The following is a 22,109-nucleotide window of genomic DNA, read 5'->3' as shown; positions in this document are numbered from 1 at the left end:
ACCCCAACTCCGGCGAACAGTGTTTCCGGCGAGCGTCTCGAAGTCCGTGCAGATCTGGATCTAAAAATCTCGAGGGTTGACTTTTTGCCCGAAACCCTAGTTCATATTGCCATGTTCATCGCATCGTAACTTTGCACCCGTAGCTCCGTTTTGGGCATATAGCATATCAAAATGTTCGTCTCAGAGAGTACATCATTTCATTCTATTGCATCATTTTCAGTTGAGTTCATCTTGATGCCCGAAATGCTGTTAGGAGAGTGCTACTTGAGATATTTGTCAGATCTACTGCTCCATTTAGATATTTGTCATTTTTGCCATGATTATTGTGTGCATGATATGCCCATGAGCTCTACATATGTTTTGTTAAGGGTTTTGCCATCTTTCTAGAGGTGCAAGCCATGTATTTTTGTGATGTGTGTGGTGACTAGAACAAGCTTGCAAAGTGAGGCACATGGTAATGCTGATTTCAGGGACTTAGCATTTCCACTAAGTCCTTCAGCTGTTTATCTCATATGGCCATATGTTCATGTTGTTTCCTAGTGATCTGTGCCTCTTTTGAGGATGATCAGTAAGGATGTTTTGTTAATCTTGTAGTGCTCTATCCATCCATGTCTTTTTTTGCAATTATGGAGCACCCTAGCTTGAGTCAATCGAGCTCTACTTTTGCTACTTCGTGAATCTGGGCAGATTGTCTACTTGTTAGCGATTTTGCCGAGGATGTTGTAGTTGATCCGTGCATGCTATGCTATTGTTCTTGCCATGTCTAGCTTGCATTTTGTGTGTTCTTGATGAGTGTATGCTTAGCTTGTCATGACTTGCTCTGTAGTGAGTGCATCGAGCTCGTAAACATGCCATTTGATACCTGTTTCAGCATGCTACAGTTTTCACTAAGTATGTGATCTGATTATGTTTTTGCCATGTTCACATGCTTGCAAATGTATTTTCTGATCCCTTTTGGCTCAAGATCACTAAGGGACTTTTGTTAAGCTCTTTGAGTAGCTCCATGCCATGCTTTACTTTGCCATGTTGAGGTCCTGTAGCATATAGTTTTGTTGCTCCGAAGAGTGCTATCTGATCTGAAATTCCAGACAAGTGTTAATTTCACTAAGTCTGAGATCTGTTTACCATATGCATTTTTTCCATGCTTGTTTGAACCGGTTAATGGATGAATGGGCCGTAGCTCAGTGCTAGACTTTTATTAAGCATCATGAATGCATCCCTGCCATGTATTTTTATGCCATGTTCGAGTGCTTTAGCATGTTCATCTTGTTGTATTTAGATGGCTACTTGCTGTAAATCGCAGAACGTGGTCATATTTGAATCGCATACACACAATAATTCCGATTCCAGCGTTCTTTACATCGTTTTCAAGCGATTTCATCTCATCTTTCCAGTGGCATACTTGGATTCCCAAGTTGAGGCCAGGTTCATGCATCCCTTGTCAAATCTTGCATATGCGTCCCGCATCGCATCCCGCATAGCATACCATCTTTGCATCATGTTGTTTGAGCTTTGCACGTGGTTGATTGTGTTCCGTTTGCTTGTTTTTCTTGTTTGGGTAGAGCCGGGAGACGAGTTCGCTAACGAGGAGCCCGTTGAGTTTGCTTTCGAGGATCCAGTCAACTCTGACAACTTTGCAGGCAAGATGATCATACCCTCGAAATCACTACTATCTTTGCTATGCTAGATGCTCGCTCTTTTGCTATGCCAATGATACGATGCCTACCACTTGCTTTCAAGCCTCCCAAATTGCCATGTCAAACCTCTAACTCACCATGTCCTAGCAAACCGTTGATTGGCTATGTTACCACTTTGCTCAGCCCCTCTTATAGCGTTGCTAGTTGCAGGTGAAGATTGGAGACTGTTCCTTGTTGGAACATTTATTTACTTGTTGGGATATCATTATATTGCCACGTTATCTTAATGCATCTATATACTTGGTAAAGGGTGGAAGGCTCGGCCTCTCGCCTAGTGTTTTGTTCCACTCTTGCCGCCCTAGTTTCCGTCATATCGGTGTTATGTTCCCGGATTTTGCGTTTCTTACACGGTTGGGTTATAATGCGAACCCCTTGATAGTTCGCCTTGATTAAAGCATTTCCAGCAATGCCCAACCTTGGTTTTACCATTTGCCACCTAGCCTCTTTTTCCCTTTGGTTTCCGGAGCCCGAGGGTCATCTTATTTTAAACCCCCCCGGGCCAGTGCTCCTCTGAGTGTTGGTCCACCTGTCAGCTCCCGGTGGCCACCAGGGGCAACTCTGGGCTGGCCTACCCGTACCTAAGACAATCTGAGTGTGCCCTGAGAAAGAGATATGTGCAGCTCCTATTGGGATTTGTCTGCACATTCGGGCGGTGTTGCTAGTCTTGTTTTAACCTGTCGAAGTGTCTTGAAGAACCGAGATACCGAGTCTGATCGGAACGTCTCGGGAGGAGGTCTATTCCTTCGTTGACTATGAGAGATTGTCATGGGCTAAGTTGGGACTCCCCTGCAGGGATTTGAACTTTCGAAAGCCGTGCCCGTGGTTATGGGCAGATGGGAATTTGTTAATGTCCGGTTGTAGATAACTTGAACCTTAACTTAATTAAAATGAATCAACTGAGTGTGTTACCATGATGGCCTCTTCTCGGCGGAGTTAGTGGACACGGTGTTGGAGTAATGCTTGGGCAGGTTGCTCTCTAGTTTCTCGCTCGCGCTTTGCCTCCTCTTCTCGCCCTCTTTTGCGAATAGGTTAGCCACCATATATGCTAGTCGCTTGCTGCAGCTCCACTTATATTTACCTTGCCTAACCTATTAAGCTTAAATAGTCTTGATCGCGAGGGTGCGAGATTGCTGAGTCCCTGTGGCTCACAGATTACTATTACACCAGATGCAGGGCCTGATGATTCCGCTCCAGGTGACGCGCTCGAGCTCAAGTGGGAGTTCGACGAAGACTCTCAACGATACTATGTTTCTTTTCCTGATGATCAGTAGTGGTGCCCTGTTGGGGGTGATCGGGACCGTGTCGCTTGTTGGGTTATATTTTATTTTGGCGCCGTAGTCGGGCCATGAGTGTTTGGTTGATGTAATGTTATTTATGTACTTGATTGACGTGGCGAGTGTAATCCAACTATGTTATCTCCCCTTTTATTATCTATATTACATGGGATGTTGTGAAGATTGCCTGACTTGCGACATATGCCTTCAATGCGATTATGCCTCTAAGTCGTGGCTCGACACGTGGGAGATATAGTCGCATCGAGGGTGTTACAAGTTAGTAATCAGAGCCTTCCCCGACCTTAGGAGCCCCATTGCTTGATCGTTTTTAGCGGCCGAGTTGTGTCTAGAAAAATGTTTTGAGTCGGTTAGGAATTATATATTGGAGAGTTTAGGAATTCTTTTTACTTCCCAGTCTCCTCATCGCTCTGGTAAGGCATCCTGACGTAGAGTTTTGACTCTTCTCTTCTCAAATTTCACTAAATTTTTTTAGGATCACGCGGGTATCTTGGAATCGTTCCGATGGTTTTATGACGAGAATATTGTCTTGGTGCCTCCTGTCAAAGGTTTTGTGGAAGTGTCCCGGGGAGTTGAGCTCTGAGGTGTTGTCGTCATAATTTTATCGTTGCAGTTCTGGAATACCTGAGTTTAGTACGCCGACATCGAAAATCTCTTTTATGCAGTTCGTTGGTGAGATAACCTCGACCCCCCCAGTACTGGGGCGGGAGTTCGGGAGTATCGCCATAACTTGTATAACGGATGCTTTTCAAAGGTTGAGGTAGATGGTTTCCGAAGTTTTCTCGGTTATGTGTTGAAGGATGGATACAGCTGGATGTAGGATTTGCTAGATTTGGGTGAGATATTATGCTTCCCCTGTATCCCCAACACCTGATTGCATAACCAGAAAGGTTCGGGAGTTTCATAGGTGGGAATTCTCGTAGCTCTAGTTATTCTTCCACGGATATTTGGTTTGAGATTGGGATTTCTTACCGAGTATTCGTTCTTGATACGTTCCTTCTTGATTTATTTCTCTACCTAAATTCTAAGTGGCTTCTCAATTTATGGATATGTGACCATTTCAAGAGAAATGCATTCGTTCATTTTGTTCGGATGTGAAGACTATATGTTGCAATTTTCATTCCATTGGATTCAGCTTCTTTTATCTGTCTATGTGCTAACGGTGGTCAACCTCTTCAGGATGGCTCCCGCTAAGAGCACCAATCAGAATCAGAATCAAGATCCGCCACCACCTCCTCCTCCTCCGAAGGCATGGCAAGCTGTGATGGCCGCAACCAATGCAAACACACAGTTGATCATGCAAATTCTTCAAGAGCGTAATCAAGGCAACCAAGGGAACCAAGGCAACAATCAGAATCACTTTGCTACACTCAACCAGTTCCTTGCTAACGGGCCAAAGATTTTCAGCAATTGTGTTGAGGCAACCGATGCTGACGATTGGCTCATGGATCTGTGCAAGCATTTCGAGTGCAGTAACGTTAGGCCTGAGGACTTCGTCAAGTTTGCTTCCTTCCAACTCAAAGATCAAGCTGCAGAATGGTTCCAGCAGTACAAGGACTCCAGAGGTGGACGTGTGATCACTTGGGATGAATTCCGTCAAGATTTCAGAGCTCACCATATCGCTCAGAGCGTGGTTGAAAGCAAGCGTGAGGAATTCCGCAACCTGAAGCAAGGCTCTTTGTCTGTCTATGACTACAACAAGTTCTTCCAGAAGCTCGCCCGCTTTGCCAAGCAGGACGTCCCTGATGAGAAGAGCATGATATACCATTTCAGGGGTGGTCTCAGAGAAGAAATTCAGCTAGCTCTTGTTCTCTTTGAGCCCTTGAGGTACGATGAGTTCTACAACATGGCATTGAAGCAAGAGGCTGCTCAATTGAGGTATGATGCTTCGAAGAAGCGAGTCAGAGACACTACTCCTTCTTCCTGTACTCAAGTGGCCAAGAAGCAGGAGTATTGGCTTCCTCCTCCGTTCCGTCAGCCGTATCAGCAGAAGAGCAAAGGTGGCAGTGGATCTTCCCACCCACCCAACCCTAGCTTTCAGAACAAGACTTCGTCTCAAGCTCCAAGATCGAGTGCTCCGTATCACCGTCCGCTTTCAAAGGTCACGTGCAACAAGTGCCAACAGAAGGGTCACTATGCCAACAAGTGTCTCAATCAGAGGCGTCTTCCTCCTCCTCCTGTGAGATCAACAACTACAGCTGTGGTCAAGCATAACCCCAAGCACGCCAAGGTCAACTTGATGAATGCAGCTCATGCAGAGACTCATCAGATGTCATTATGGGTAACCTTCCTGTTAACGATGTTCCTGCAAAAGTTCTTTTTGACACGGGTGCATCGCATTGTTTCATCTCGAGACCGTTTTCATCTAAGCATGGTTTTGCTTTGCAAAATTTGCCTAGTCCATTAGCAGTTGTCTCTCCCGGTAGGCACATGCATGCTAACTCCATTGCTCCGGATGTTACTATCACATTGGGTGACTACAAGTTTCTGGATTCTCCAATGGTTCTTGGTGACTCGGATATTGATCTTATTCTCGGAATGGATTGGCTTTCTAAGCACAAGGCGCATCTTGATTGTGCTGCCAGGCAGATTCAATTGACTCATTCGTTTGAGGATGTAATTATCTTTGCCGCTCGTGATGATACCATCCGTCTGTTTTCTCTCAATGAGAAGGGTGAACTAGATGCTATCTCGCAAATTCCAGTTGTTTGCGAATATCAAGACGTTTTTCCAGAAGAGCCTCCAGGAATGCCTCCGCACCGGCCAGTTGAATTCGTCATTGATCTTGAGCCTGGTACGGAACCTGTGTGCAAGCGTCCTTACAAGCTCGGACCTGAAGAGTTGAAGGAGCTGAAGAAGCAACTCGATATTCAAGAGAGAATGGGTCTCATCCGGCCTAGTTCTTCTCCGTGGGGTTGTGGTTTTCTTTTTGTGAAGAAGAAGGATGAAACCGGTGAACATCAGCTTCTCGGAAATGACTTAATCACAGAGGCAGAGGAGATGTGCAAAGTCATTCGAGATAACCTCAAAGCAGCCCAATCCCGCCAGAAGAGCTACTATGATAGTAAGCACCGTGATTTGGCTTTCGAGATCGGAGATCATGTTTACCTCCGCGTCTCTCCTATGAAAGGTACTCGTCGCTTCGGTATCAAAGGGAAGCTTGCCCCCAGATACGTGGGACCTTTCAAGATTGTCAGCAAGAGAGGCGATCTCGCCTATCAACTCGAGCTTCCTTCAAACTTTGCAAATGTTCATGACATGTTCCATGTCTCTCAGCTCCGAGAGTGCTTCAAGACTCCTGACCGCACCGTCAACTTCGAGGACATTGAGCTCCAAGAAGATCTCTCTTATCGTGAGCACCCCGTTACCATGAAAGTCTTCAAAACGTGGAAGTTTCGAAGACAAACGATAGAAATAAACCTATTACCATGCAGCGGAAGGTAGACTACACTAGGCAATCCATAGTCAAGTATTCAATGGAGTGAGAGCACAATGACTAATAGCCGCAATGTAGTAAGGATCAGGTAGGAAGATATTATGAAGCCAAACAGAACATGCAGTCACTCAGTGAAGACAAAAGATAGTGCAAACATACAATGACTTCACAAGGAGTAACAGTAAGTAAAGGGAAGGGAAGGATGAAACCAGTGACTCGTTGAAGACAATGATTTGTTGGACCAGTTCCAGTTGTTGTGACAACTGTATGTCTGGTTAGGGCGGCTAGGTATTTAAACCTGAGGACACACAGTCTCGGACACCCAGTCCTGAACACGCAGCTCAGGACACCCAGTCCTCACCGTATTCCCCTTGAGCTAAGGTCACACGGACCTCGTCCAATCACTCTGGTAAGTCTTCAAGGTAGACTCACAAACCTTCACAGACTTCGTTCACCGGCGATCAACAATGTCTCTTGGATGCTCAGAACGCGACGCCTAACCGGCTGGAGGATTCACAGTCCTCAAGTGTAATAAGTCTTCAGATCACACAGACAAGAAGACTTAAGTGATACCTAATTCTCTTTGGCTCTGGGTGGTTAGGGCTTTATCCTCGCAAGGAATTCTCTCTCAAAGGCTTCGAGGCAGGTTGCTCTCAAACGACAAAAGCCGTATTCTAACTCTGAGTAGCCAACCGTTTCTGGTTATAGGGGGTGGGCTATTTATAGCCACTAGGAAACACGACCTGATTTGTCCGAAATGACCCTGGGTCACTAAGGAACTGACACGTGTTCCAACGGTCAAATTTCAAACTCACACGGAAACTTTACTTGGGCTACAAGCAAAGCTGACTTGTTGACTCTGGACAAGATTTGCTCTCATAGTCTTCACTCGAAGACATAGGTTTTGGTTAAGCTTCACTTCAGTCATTCTGACTGGTTCTCTTGGACCCCACTTAACAGTACGGTGGTTCCTATGACTCAACAAAGAAGAAAAAGAACTACGAAAGATCTAAGTCTTCGAGCTCCATAGGCTTCATGCGATGTATTCTCTTGTCATAGTCTTCAATGTGAATATCGTCATATACCACCTTTGACATCAATGTCTTCATACATTTTTAGGGGTCATCTCTAGTAGGAAAACCGAATCAATGAGGGACTTCTACCTGTGTTATCCTGCAATTCTCACAAACACATTAGACCCTCAACTAGGTTTGTCGTCAATACTCCAAAACCAACTAGGGGCGGCACTAGATGCACTTACAATCTCCCCCTTTTTGGTGATTGATGACAAACTAGTTGAAGTTTTCAATGGGGAATATAATATGTGAAATTGTAAAGGATAAGGAATTGTCTTCATAAGTTGCACGGGCTCCCCCTGAAGATGTGCATATAAGTAATTTGCTTTTAGAATGCAAATGCACATGGCAGGTTGTGATTGTGGAGATCCTCTTCAACTTATGATGACAATCCACTATGCATGTGAAGGTATGTGAAGATAATGACATGCATAATGGAAAATGGACGTCTGCAAAATGATCTAAGTGCGGAATTTATCATCGCACATGTGGAATTTATCATCGCATCACAAGGTGGCGAATTAGTAGCAGACAACCATCGAGTTTAAGTGTTACAACTCAAAGAACCAAATGTATCAAAACGAGAGTTGTAAACACGAAGCAAAATATAAAGCACCCGCCCATATGGACCCGCTTGAAGACTATCAAACTCATATGCTTCTCCCCCTTTTGTCAGTAAGGACCAAAAAGGTTCGAAGACATAAAGCATCTACTCGTTCCCATGAAGAGTAGGTGAAGCAGCAGGGTCGTCGGTGGTGTTCAGTGGTGCAGAAGAACTTGGAGAGGTGTTGAAGCATGCTGAAGGAGGTGGCGGTGAAGTAACATCGTCTGCATCCTCGATCACTCTAGCATTCACAGTTGCAGCAGAGGAAGAGAACTCAGAGTCTTCAAGAGATGGAGTTCGTCGCAGCACTGCCCTTCGCGGAGGTGTGGAGTCAAACTTAAAGCGTTCAGAGAAGCCATCCTCTTGAAGATCATCTTCAGAGCACATTAGCGTCAGCCCTTTCCAGGTGCATCGAGAGGTTTCGTGTGCAACAAAGGCATTCTTGGTGGCAAGATTGCGAATGCGATTAACATCCACCAAGATGCTTTGCATTTGACGCTTCAGCCAGTCATGATGCCTATCCTGTTTCTGATGAAGAGCCACAAGAAGCTCTCGGTCATTGAGAACACGAGTGCGCTTCTTGGGTCGTTGGGTAATGGTGCTATCAGTGGCTTCAGTGAGAGCAGGATGCGGTGCACGTGTAGTTCCAGCCAAAGGATACACACGAGTGACTTCTTCAACTCCTTCAATGTTCTGAGAAAAACTTTGATGCTCCGCATTTTGAAGACTTAGAGGTTCCTTGGCAGGCTCAGGATAAATTGCTTCAACAGACATATCCACATCAGGCAAAAAGATCCGATGATGGCGAGCAGATGGCTGATATGAGATGGCGGAGTGGAGTTTGATCAGCCGCATTATCCATGGAGCGTAGAACTTCAAGCCAAAAAGATCAGAGCATGATGCAGCAAGTTGGCGGATGAAGAAGTCCTATGCATTGAAGCATTTGCCATGAAGAATATAGAAGACCAAAGTCTTCATTGCACCTTCCAGCTTGGCATGTGGAGAATGTCCTTTGATGGGCCAGAGAGTTTGCTGTATGATGTGATAGATAGTCCTTGGCAGATACTCAAGGTCTTCAACAAAGAACTCCGTGGGATATGCAACATCTTGGGGCAATGGCTTCATCATACTGAGCATCTGACTCATGTTAGGTTCAGGCTTCAGAAATATGCTCTCCACAGCTTCACTGTGAAGCTGACAGCCATGTTCGTAGAGATCGCCAGGAGTGGGCAGACCAGTGAGCTCAATGATGTCAAAGGCTTTGGCTTCGTGATGAACATTTCCTGTCATCCACTCCAGGACCCAAGTCTTCGGATCTCTGTTGTACCCACGGATGTGAAGTGTGGCATATAATTGGAGCAGCAACTCTTCATTCCAATGCTCTTGGTCGGTGACGAACGGCAGCAATCCAACCTCTTTGAAGCAATCCAGAGCTTCTTCCAGATAGGGCAGGCCAACTATTGCTTCAATGTCAAGATGCTTATGTGGGAAGATGCGACCTTGATTGTATAGAATGCAGGAGTAATAGCTTCGCTGCAGATAGCTCCAGAACCGATCAGATGATATTCTTTCCCTTGAGTAGGGGTTCCTGGAGCTATTGAAGAAAGTGTTGTCTGCTTTGAATCCATTGATATTGAAGGATCCAAGTGCTGATGCAGGACCTGGAAACCTGGGCAATGTTGGGATTGTCTTCTGAACCTGAGGCCTGAGCTCAACATGATAGTCGAACTGAGGACCAGCAACAGGCGCAGGAACAGAAGCAATGGGATCAGTGGCTTTGCTGACTTCTGGTGCTTGGGTTGGTGAAGGCTCCACATTAGCTTCAGCCATGACAGTGTCATTGGCTTCATAGGTGTTAGTGGTGGCAGCCTCGAGATTCTCAACCTCCACTAGACGAGCTGGAGGGTCGGTCACAGTCATGTTCTCCTCGAGAACAGCTTCTTGGTGAGACAGGGGAGTAGCAGCTTGTGGGGCTTCGTCTTCATCGGCTGATGCAGCCAGAATGTCTTCAGCAGCTTTAGCTTCAGACGCAGAGACTGGAGGCCTTGGTCCTTTGCGAAGCCTGCGCAACGCTCGCGACGCCTGTGGAGTTGGTGTTGGCTGGGCCTCAAAGTCTTCTTCCTCTTGTGGGTGATCAGCCCATGAAGCATCCTGAGCAATTGGCGTTAGAGGACGACCAATGCTGATGAGTTTGCTATGCGTTAGCACAGGCGATGATACCTGTTGTTGCTCAAGCTGAGGAAGGACTGCATCATCTTCAACATGGTCATGGTGACCAATGTCTTCAGCAACGATGGGATCAGCTGCTGGAAAGTCTTCAGCCTCATGAGCCTCTGTGAAAGCAGGCTCATGGACAGTCAGTTGACATTCTTGTGGTTCAGCGTCAGGGTGAACCATGGAGATGGGTTAAACAATCAAGGGCTCTGTGGGAGCAGCCTGTTCCTTCTTGGTCTTTCGCTTCTTCATGGAGGGGGCAGTAGCAGAGGCTTCAGGATGTTTCCTCTTCCTTGCTTCAGCCTCAGAAGTCCTCGTCTTCTTCAGTTCTGAAGCAGTAGACCTGGCTTTTGGCTTCGAGCCAGTCATGCTAGTTGGGAAGACAATGGGAACTGCTTCCTACCTTGGTGCGTCGGGTTCAGCCGCAGCGGGCGTCTTCTTCTTCTTTGCAGCCATCCTGGGGTCGATGCCAGGACGCCCAAGGGCCTTGCACTTCTCAGCCTCATTGTAGGCTTGCACACACCTGTCAGCCAGGACCTTCATGCGCTCACGAGAACCCTGAGCTTCTGCACGTTTCTTGGGAAAGGCTTCCTTGAGCTCGTGCAGCATAATCTTGAAGTTCTTCACCTCTTGCACGCTGAGCTTGGCCATATACTTCTTGAACTGAGATTTCTCAAAGTCAATCTTCTGCTTTAGTTCAACAATGCGTTGGGTGATAGCTAACTCTGAAGCAATGGCGCCATGGAAGGTGACACTGAGGCCAATGGGAAGTTGCAGATCGTCCAAGCTGATGTTGGGCGTGTCAAACAATTCATCAATGAAGTTTTGGATGATTGCCACATCAAAGAGAGGCAGATTATTGAAGATTTCTGCTTCTTCTTTGCTCTTGATCAGTTGCTTAAGAGCATCATCTGCAAGATCTTCATCACTGGATAGATCAATGGCATCATTACGCAGAACAGCAGCAACTGTCAGTTCTTGGATGGTGTGTGGCGAAGGCATCTTGACCTTCTGGGGCTTGGAGGTGCATGAAAAATCTTTAGACTGCACACTGTCTTCAGGAGGTGCAGTTGCCAGTGGCTTTGCCCATGAGATTTTTAGAACAGAGGCAGGCTTTGAAGCTTTAGGCTGCTTCTTTGGCTTCGGCGCTGCAGGCGCTTCATCTGATTCAGCGTCATCTGCAGGCTCATTCACGGCCGTCCCTTGAACCAAGATATGGGCGATGAGACCTTCAAGGTTGTAGAAAGGACCGATGACATTGGGTTCTGCATCTCGTGTGCCGTCAGCCCTTGGAGCAGAAAGACCAGGGTTGAAGTCTAGTCCCAATGTCTTCTTGTTCTGCTTTGCTAAGTTCTGGGCGAACCGGAAGTTGCGCTTGAACAGAATGTCGTCAGGACACCATAGTAGTGACGATGAGTGTGCATCTGCAGGCTGTGGCCCACGGACCATGCAGGGATAGAGGCCTTGTGCAATGGCTTCATCTCTGGTCCTGGGTTGAAGATTTTGTAGAGGATGTCTCCCCATGGTCTCTTGATGGCATTCTTTTCAGCATATTCCTTTGTCACAAATCTGTACTTGAACCACTATTCTTCCCAATAGCGTCGAATCCATTGGATTCGTGTCTTGCGTTGATTGTAATCCTGTTCAGGATCTGTCTTGTACAGCTCTGAGAGGTCATCGGGTAGATCTCTTGATGTTTCTCCATGACGCTTTCTACCACCCTTCCTTGCTGATTTCTCTGAAGCCATGAACTTTAAACCGAAGGGCTTCAATACGTTCAAAGGCTTCAAAGGCTTTCGCTTGCTGGACAGACAGGAACTGGCTTCGGGAGAATTTATGTGATACTGTAAGAATTCTGCAAATGAATGTAGACTATGAGAACCAAGGGATTCTCCCACGGACATGTACCTGTGACAGCATTAAGGTGCGAGGGAAGGGGAAGAGGTCATATGCATTCTTAGAAGATTTTGAAGATAAATTAGTTTAGAAGACATTGACCTCATCGTGCGAAGACATTCACTCATAGATAAGGAGTTGGTCCAGATTTGTACGAATCCATGGATCAGTACAAGTGAGGAATCTAACTACTTTGTGAAGCATAAGTGAATATACTAGGCATGTTATGAGATGCAGTATGAAAGAGATCCAACTTGTGTGAATAGAAACTGCTTGTGGTAGAAAGTGATAAAGCTATAGGATCAAAGGGGCCGTAAAAAGGAAGTTTTATTTACCACACGAAGAACTGCTAGACGGAGTGGAAGAGGAGGCCGAGCAGTTCGATCTTCCGTGTCCTAACTTGGCGACGGAGGACACCTACGGCGACGGCGGAGAGGACGACGTCCGCGGTCGGCATGAAGACAGCGTCGGAGAGGTTGCGGCAGTGAAGCGCTTTGTCGCCGGCATCGCCGAGGGCTAGCGGTGGCGCTAGGGTTCATGTGAGAGTGGAAGAAGAGATAATGACTGTGGTGAGGCGTGTATTTATAGGGACAGGGGCGGCTCAGTGTTATTACATAGGTGCCCCTGGCGATTCATATTTGAGGAACACGTGGCCATCATGCAGCATATCGGGGGTTATTCCACGTCCCACGCACGCCTGGATTGTCGGGTGGTCGTTCCCACTTCTCCGGGTTTCAGGTGAAGGAATGAGCATTGAAAACGGACTTAATGTTTGTCTCTGTATCTTCTGCTGACAAGGACGCAGAGAAGACATTCGACAGTTTCAATAGAATGCATATGATTTGGAGAGATAGAGTTTGAGATATAAAGCATAGAGAGGTTAGGGTCCGATCACATTCACTTAGTTCAAAAGATTCAACAAGAAGACATAGCTATAAGTGAATGCTGTAGAGGATAGAACACTAGTATATATATAATCAACATAGTGAAGATAATCATGAAGACATGTTGAGATTGAAGCCAAACCGAATGTGAAGACATAGCAAATGTAACGCCATGAGTGAAACACTTCAAACAGAAAATTTGGTGGTGGCGTTACCCACCGTATAGGAAGTATTAGACCCAGAAACGGCGCACAATTATCGTGGCGCTCCAAAGTCAAATTCCACATTAATGTATTCACACTTAGAATGTATGTCTTCATTGATTGAAGATATACTTTACTTCGTGCGTTGCACATCTAAGTCATCAATATGCATAAGTGTTAGGATGTGTGCCTGATCACAGGACATTTGAGGATTCCAAGATATTTAGCTCACATCGTAACTTGCAAAATCTCTTCTCATCGAAGGGCTTGGTGAAGATATCTGCCAATTGCTCTTCAGTGTTGACGTGTATGATATCAATATCTTCCTTCACAACATGATCTCTGAGAAAGTGATGACGAATTTCAATGTGCTTTGTCTTCGAGTGCTGAACTAGGTTGTTGGCAATCTTGATGGCGCTTTCGTTGTCGCAGTAGAGTGGCACTTGCTTCAGATGAATGCCATAGTCCTTGAGTGTTTGCTTCATCCACAGAAGCTGAGCGCAGCAAGATCCAGCAGCAATGTATTCAGATTCAGCAGTGGAGAGAGATACACAGTTCTGCTTCATTGAAGACCAACATACAAGTGATCGTCCTAGAAAATGACATGTGCCTGATGTAGACTTGCGATCCACTTTGTCACCAGCATAATCAGCATCCGAGAATCCAACCAGATCAAACTCTGAGCCCTTTGGATACCATAATCCTAAAGTTGGGGTGTGAGCCAAATATTGAAGAATTCACTTCACAGCTAAGTGATGCGACTCCTTTGGTGCCGCTTGAAATCGAGCACACATGCAAACACTAAGCATAATATCTGGCCTAGATGCACATAGATAAAGCAAAGAACCAATCATGGAGCGGTATACCTTTTGATCGAACTCTTTACCATTGTCGTCAGGACCCAGATGATGCTTGGCTGGCATTGGCGTCGTGAAGCCTTTGCAGTCTTGCATACCGAACTTCTTCAGGCAATCTTTGAGATACTTCTCTTGAGATATGAAGATGCCGTTGTGTTGCTGTCGTATTTGAAGATCGAGGAAGAAGTTCAGCTCTCCCATCATGGACATCTGATATTTCTCCTACATCATATATCCAAACTCTTCACTATACTTCTGATTGGTGCAGCCGAAGATAATGTCATCCACATATATTTGGCACACAAACAGTTCACCATCATATGTCTTCGTGAAGAGAGTGGGGTCGAGGGAACCAGTTATGAAGCCTTTTCTCTTCAGGAAGTATTTGAGTGTGTCATACCAGGCCCGAGGGGCTTGTTTGAGGGCATACAGTGCCTTGTTGAGCTTGTATACCATGTCAGGATGTTTTGGATCTTCAAAGCCAGGCGGTTGTGCAACATACACTTCTTCTTCAATCTTGCCATTGAGAAAGGCGCTCTTCACATCCATTTGATATAGAAGAATGTTATGATGATTTGCATAGGCCAGCAGTATGCGTATGGCTTCAAGTCTAGCCACAGGAGCAAATGTTTCATCGAAGTCAATGCCTTCCACTTGAGTATATCCTTGAGCAACGAGACGAGCTTTGTTTCTGACAACTTGACCATGCTCATCTTGCTTGTTGCGGTATATCCATTTGGTCCCTATTATGTTGTGCTTCCGAGGATCAGGACGCTTAACCAGTTCCCATACATTATTCAGCTCAAATGGTTGAAGCTCTTCTTGCATAGCTTGAATCCATTCAGGTTCCATGAAGGCTTCTTCAACTTTCTTGGGTTTTGTTATTGAGACGAATGCGAAGTGCCCACAGAAATTTGCTAGCTGAGTTGCCCTTGAAAGAGTGAGCGGACCGGGTGCATTGATGCTATCAATTATTCTCTCAATCTGCACTTCATTGGCAGCACGAAGATGTACAGGACGAAGATTTTGCTCTTGCTGATCATTGTCATTGTTAGAGGGATTGTCTTCAGGCTGAACATTGTCTTCAGGTTGATCAGGTGCGGAGATGATAAGTTCCTCTTCAGGTTGAGCTTCAGAAGGTATGATTTCTCCAGTTCCCATTAGCTTGATTGTTTTGCTGGATGGAACTTCATCTAGCACATTTGGCAGGTGTTCTCTTTGTGAACCATTAGTCTCATCAAATCGCACATCCAATGTTTCAACCACTTTATAATGAAAGAGATTGAAGACTCTGTAGGAGTGCAAATCCTTTCCATATCCAAGCATAAAACCCTCATGTGCTTTTGGTGCAAATTTTGAAGTGTGATGTGGGTCCTTGATCCAGCACCTGGCGGCAAATACTTTGAAGTAACTGACATTTGGCTTCTTGCCAGTAAGGAGCTCATAAGATGTCTTGTTCAGAAGCTTGTGAAGATAAACACGAGTGATTGTATGGCATGTAGTATCAATGGCTTCAGGCCATAATTTTCTTGGAGTCTTGTATTCATCAAGAATCGTTCGGGCCATCTCAATGAGTGTTCTATTCTTGCGTTCGATGACTCCATTCTGCTGTGGCGTGTACGGGGCTGAGAATCCATGTGTGATGCCCAAGGTATCAAGATATGTATCAAGGCCAGTGTTCTTGAATTCAGTGCCATTGTCACTTCTGATGTGCTTTATCTTGGCACCATAGTTGTTCATTGCTCGATTGGCGAAGCGTCTAAAGACATCCTACACTTCAGTCTTGTAGAGGATTATGTGCACCCAAGTATATCTAGAATAATCATCAACAATGACAAAGCCATAGAGACAAGTAGTAGTAGTAAGAGTTGAGTAATGAGTGGGACCGAAAAGATCCATGTGGAGCAGTTCGAAGGGTCGAGTAGTAGTCATGATTGTCTTCGAGGGATGTTTGGCCCTCGTCATGTTTCCTGCTTCACAGGCACCGCATAAGTGATCTTTCTTGAACTTGACGCCCTCGATGCCTATGACATGCTTCTTCTTTGCAAGGGTGTGGAGGTTCCTCATGCCAGCATGCCCAAGCCTCCGATGCCAGAGCCAGCATTCTGAGGCTTTTGCTAGAAGACATACGGCAAGCTGTGGTCCTGCTAAGAAATTTACCATGTTCAAATCATCTTTCCGATACCCTTCAAACACTAGAGACTTGTCAGATTCCATTAGAACAAGGCAACGATATTTTCCAAATATTACGATCATGTTCAAATTGCAAAGCATTGAGACAGACATTATCCATGTGTTGATCCTCTGAGATTGCAACTCTACCTAGACCCAATACCTTACTTTTACCAGTGTCAGCAAATGTGATGTGACTCTTGTCGGATGGACTTAAGGTTGAGTCCATAAGAAGGCTTCTTTTGCCAGTCATGTGGTTGGTACACCCACTATCAATAATCCATTTTGAAGACACTGGTGTCGTACCCTACAGTGCAGTTAGGGGGATAGGCTTCACGAAGAGAATTGTGAAGCAAAAATATTTGACGAACCAGTGGGTTATGAAAGCTTAGATCCAGATTAGGACTGATAGGGAGAGTAGCAAGCGATTCAGGAACGAAGTACATAGTAAGACCATTCGGGCATTTGATCTTGCACCCTACAAGATGTTTAAGGTCCCCAGCAATAGCGTCAGACGATTTTGGTTTTCTGCTGGAGACCTTTCCCTGCAAAGAGAGTTAAGCTTTCTTAGCCACCCACATCTTCAAGGGTGGCTTAGAAGCGATAAGTCTAAGTGCAGCGTCTGAGAACTTTGGCTTTGGAGCCCTAGCAAAAAGTCTTGCAGGCGGACAATAGTACTCATAAGAATAAGCAGAATAGTTCTTGGTCTTATGAACATGACGGTTCGATGAACCGCGCTCATATTCATAGGCCTGAGTATGATTTCCCTATAAAACATTTGCGTTAGTGCGACTCGGGTGAGACCTCTATCTGTATGAAGCCTGTGGTCTGGGGTTTGTCTTCTTCACCTGTGGTGTCATGATGCATTCACAGGAAGATTTTCCAAACACTTTTTCGGCACCCAGATCTTCTTCATAGGCGGCATTCCTGCAGTTAGTACCAATATACCTGGCAAACACTTCACCATTCTGATTCTTAAACAGCTTATAGTTTGCATCAAAGGATTCATCAATGACAATGGGGTTAGCACAAGTGAAGCCAGATAGATTGGATGGATCTGCTGAAGGTTCCTTTGCAGCAACCCAGGTGGTTTTGGGGTACTGCTCAGGTTTCCACTAAGAGCCATCAGCATTCATTTTCCTTACAAACCCAACACCCTCTTTCCTCGGGTTTCGGTTCAGAATCTGCCTTTTGAGGACATCACATAGTGTCTGATATCCTTTAAGACTTTTGTACATCCCTGTTTCAAGCAATGTCTTCAACCTAGCATTCTCATCAGCAATAGGAGTGGTATCCTCAGCAGAGGGGTTAGTTACCACATCAACAGTTGAAGATATTGCAACAGTAGCAGCAGTAGAACATTCAGCAACAGAAGTAGCATTATCACGCGCAATGCATTTAAGACATGGTGGTTCAAATCCTTCCTGAGCGGAACTGATCTGTTCGGCGTGAAGTGACTCGTTTTCCTTTTGAAGATCTTCATGAGCCGCTCTCAATTTCTCAAGATCTTGCTTCCTTTGAAGATAATCATAGGAAAGCTTTTCATGAGTTGTTGAGAGTGTTTCATGACGACTTTCAAGTTCCTCATACTTAACATGAAGATTTTTTAAGTCTTCAATTAAGGACTCAGATCGAGTCATTTCAGCGCCTAACAGATCATCGCTTTTGTCTAACAGTTTTTGAATATGTTCCATAGCTTTTCTGTTGTTCAGTTGCAATTTTAGCTAGTGTTTTGTAGCTGGGTCTTGAATCACAATCAGAGTCATCTTCACTAGGTGTTTGATAGTGAGTAGTGCGTGTGTTTACCTTGGCACCACGTGCCATGAAGCAGTAGGTAGGAGCGGAGTAGTCCTTGTCATTTGCATTGGTGTCGGTGATGAAGTCATTGTCTTCAGTGTTGAAGATGGACTTGGCAACGTATGCTGTAGCCAGACTTGCAACGCCAGAATTGGACTCCTCCTCAGACTCCACCTCCGCCTCCTCAGAAGCGGACTCCTCCTCTGAATCCATTTCGATGCCAACAAACGCACGTGCCTTGCCAGTTGAGCTCTTCTTGTGTGATGAAGACTTTGAGGAAGACTTGGAAGAAGACTTTGAGTATTTCTTCTTATTCTTGTCGTCAGAGTCATATTACTTGCTCTTCTTCTTCTTTTTGTTCTCATTGTCCCACTGCGGACACTCAGAGATGAAGTGGACAGTTTTCTTGCACTTGTGGCATGTTTTCTTCTTGTAGTCATGAGCAGAAGCTTCATCATTCCTTGAGCTTGATCGTGAAGACTTCCTGAAGCCTTTCTTCTTGGTGAATTTTTGGAACTTCTTCACAAGCATAGCAAGTTCCTTTCCAATGTCTTCAGGGTCATCAGAACTGCTGTCAGATTCTTCTTTAGATGAGGAGACAGCTTTTGCCTTCAAGGCATGAGTTCGCCATAGTTTGGACCGTAGATATCTCTTTTCTCAGAAAGCTGAAACTCATGTGTGTTGAGCCTCTCAAGTATGTCAGACGGATTGAGTGTCTTGAAATCAGGACGTTCTTAAATCATCAGGGCTAGGGTGTCAAACGAGCTGTCAAGTGATCTCAGTAGTGTGTTCACGACTTCATGCTTGGTGATCTCAGTAGCGCCGAGGGCTTGAAGCTCATTTGTGATGTCAGTGAGTCGATCAAACGTGAGCTGGACATTCTCATTGTCATTTCGCTTGAAGCGGTTGAAGAGGTTGTGAAGGACACTGATTCTCTGATCTCTCTGGGTTGAGACGCCTTCGTTGACCTTGGAGAGCCAGTCCCAGACTAGCTTAGATGTTTCCAAAGCACTTACACGGCCATACTGTCCTTTGGTCAGATGACCACAGATGATATTCTTGGCAGTAGAGTCCAATTGAATGAACTTCTTGACATCAGCAGCAGTGACACCTTCTCCAGCCTTGGGAATGCCGTTCTTGACGACATACCATAGGTCGACGTCAATGGCTTCAAGATGCATGCGCATCTTATTCTTCCAGTAGGGATATTCAGTTCCATCGAAGACGGGGCATGCAGCGGAGACTTTAATTATCCCTGCAGTCGACATAGCTAAAACTCCAGGTGGTTAAACCGAATCACACAGAACAAGGGAGTACCTTACTCTGATACCAATTGAAAGTGCGTTATATCGACTAGAGGGGGGGTGAATAGGCGATTTTTATGAAAGTCTTCAAAACGTGGAAGTTTCGAAGACAAACGATAGAAATAAACCTATTACCATGCAGCGGAAGGTAGACTACACTAGGCAATCCATAGTCAAGTATTCAATGGAGTGAGAGCACAATGACTAATAGCCGCAATGTAGTAAGGATCAGGTAGGAAGATATTATGAAGCCAAACAGAACATGCAGTCACTCAGTGAAGACAAAAGATAGTGCAAACATACAATGACTTCACAAGGAGTAACAGTAAGTAAAGGGGAGGGAAGGATGAAACCAGTGACTCGTTGAAGACAATGATTTGTTGGACCAGTTCCAGTTGTTGTGACAACTGTATGTCTGGTTAGGGCAGCTAGGTATTTAAACCTGAGGACACATAGTCCCGGACACCCAGTACTGAACACGCAGCTCAGGACACCCAGTCCTCACCGTATTCCCCTTGAGCTAAGGTCACACAGACCTCGCCCAATCACTCTGGTAAGTCTTCAAGGTAGACTCCCAAACCTTCACAGACTTCATTCACCGGCGATCCACAATGTCTCTTGGATGCTCAGAACGTGACGCCTAACCAGCTGGAGGATTCACAGTCCTCAAGTGTAATAAGTCTTCAGATCACACAGACAAGAAGACTTAAGTGATGCCTAATTCTCTTTGGCTCTGGGTGGTTAGGGCTTTATCATCGCAAGGAATTCTCTCTCAAAGGCTTCGAGGTGGGTTGCTCTCAAACGACAAAAGCCGTATTCTAACTCTGAGCAGCCAACCGTTTATGGTTGTAGGGGGTGGGCTATTTATAGCCACTAGGCAACCCGACCTGATTTGTCCGAAATGACCCTGGGTCACTAAGGCACTAACACGTGTTCCAACGGTCAGATTTCAAACTCACACGACAACTTTACTTGGACTACAAGCAAAGCTGACTTGTTCGACTCTGGACAAGATTCGCTCTCATAGTCTTCACTCAAAGACATAGGTTTTGGTGAAGCATCACTTCAGTCATTCTGACTGGTTCTCTTGGACCCCACTTAACAATACGGTGGTTCCTATGACTCAACAAAGAAGAAAAAGAACTACGAAAGATCTAAGTCTTCGAGCTCCATAGGCTTCATGCGATGTCTTCTCTTGTCATAGTCTTCAATGTGAATATCTTCATATACCACCTTTGACATCAATGTCTTCATACATTTTTAGGGGTCATCTCAGGTAGGAAAACCGAATCAATGAGGGACTTCTACCTATGTTATCCTGCAATTCTCACAAACACATTAGTCCCTCAACTAGGTTTGTCGTCAATACTCCAAAACCAACTAGGGGTGGCACTAGATGCACTTACAGGTTCCCATAACAACCAACCGCGTAAGGAACGCAAAATCAAGGAACATAACACCGGTATGACGGAAACTAGGGCGGCAAGAGTGGAACAAAACACCAGGCATAAGGCAGAGACTTCCACCCTTTACCAAGTATATAGATGCATTAATTAAATAAGATATATTGTGATATCCCAACAGATGCATGTTGCAACATGGATCAAACTTCATCTTCACCTGCAACTAGCAATGCTATAAGAGGGGGTGAGCAAAAGCTATAACGGTAGGCATGATATAGCAAGTGGTAGGTAGCGCGACATAGCGATAGAGCGAACAACTAGCAAGCAAAGATAGAATTGATTTCGGTGGTATGGTCATCTTGCCTGCAAAGTACTCAGAGTTGACGAAAGCTTGATCCTCGAAAGCGTACTCAATAGGTTCCTCATCACGTACTCGTCTCTCGGCTCTACCCAAAGCAAGAATACAAGCAAGGGAAGGAGAACCAATCACGGTGCAATGCACAAGCAATATGATGCAAAACATGGCATGATATGCGAGACATGGTATGCAATGCATATGCGTGTTCCGCAAGGGAAAGAATGATGAAGGCATCAACTTGGCAAACCAAGTATTCCGCTGGAAAGATGAGATGATTTCGGTTGAAATCGATATAAGGATCACTAGAAACGGATGCACGGTTTGCAAATGGCAAGCAAAACATGAATGTCACAATTCTGCGATTAACAGCACGATGCCATCTAGAATGCAACAAGAAACTAAGATAATGCACTCCAACATAGCAACAAAGCATATGGCAGTGATGTACAAGAGATGCTTGACAAAACATGAACACTGAGCTACGGCTAAATCATACAAGAGCATGTACAAACAAGCATGGCAAAAGTGCAAAAGATATCAGCATCAAAGACTGAAAGTACTAACATGTCAAAAGCAACATCAGGAAGCAATGTTTAGAGCAAGCGAACAACATGCTACAGGAACATAACATAGCAAACCAAGGCATGGCATGATTCTAGTAAGTGCGTAGATCAAAAGTCCCTTACTTATCATGAGCCAATAAGGCACAGAAGACATGATGGCACCCATGTAAACATAGCAAGTTTTATTAACAGTTTCAGACTTGGCAGAAAACAGAGCATGGCATAAACAGATTCATGATAGTAACTTTGCGAGCTCATGCGACTCACCACAAAGCATTTCATGACAAAACAAGCATAGCAACAGAAAGATGACATATTAATGAAGCTAACCATGGCAAGAGCAAATTCATAGG

The sequence above is a fragment of the Triticum aestivum genome, chromosome 3A (assembly GCF_018294505.1).
Source record: "Triticum aestivum cultivar Chinese Spring chromosome 3A, IWGSC CS RefSeq v2.1, whole genome shotgun sequence".
In the NCBI taxonomy this organism is placed as follows: domain Eukaryota; kingdom Viridiplantae; phylum Streptophyta; class Magnoliopsida; order Poales; family Poaceae; genus Triticum; species Triticum aestivum.
Note: the sequence above shows the minus strand (reverse complement) of the source record.